This window comes from Penaeus monodon, chromosome 21 (assembly GCF_015228065.2).
Source record: "Penaeus monodon isolate SGIC_2016 chromosome 21, NSTDA_Pmon_1, whole genome shotgun sequence".
Classification (NCBI taxonomy): domain Eukaryota; kingdom Metazoa; phylum Arthropoda; class Malacostraca; order Decapoda; family Penaeidae; genus Penaeus; species Penaeus monodon.
The window spans coordinates 27,615,545-27,615,846 of record NC_051406.1 but is presented as its reverse complement, the minus strand read 5'-3'; the positions used below and the strand labels follow the sequence as shown (position 1 = coordinate 27,615,846).

The window sequence follows — 302 nt, the reverse complement described above, 5'->3', positions numbered from 1 at the left end:
GCTTGAAAATAAATAACAAAAATATGTTTACGTCATTTATTCCTTCACAATTTAGCTTTTTGGAGAAATCAGTAAAAAATTAGATGCACAATTTTTTCTTAAGCATTCAGCCATAGGTTTGTATAAAACGCTTTCACTTCAAAATAAAGCATCAATTTTCAAGAGCAATAACATTAGAAATGAATAACATAATAGAAAAATATGCACAATTATCTCTACCTACAAATTTTACAAACACAACAATTCCCAATGCATAATCATAAAAATGAAAAAAATATAAGTGGATTTAAGGGCTCTATATA

At 25.8% G+C, this 302-nt stretch overlaps 1 protein-coding gene across 2 annotated transcripts in view; it reads left to right on the top strand.

Moving 5' to 3' along the window:
• LOC119586400 overlaps positions 1-302 on the top strand; it is a gene marked incomplete in the record, with an annotated part of 6,096 nt that overhangs the window by 4,693 nt on the left and 1,101 nt on the right.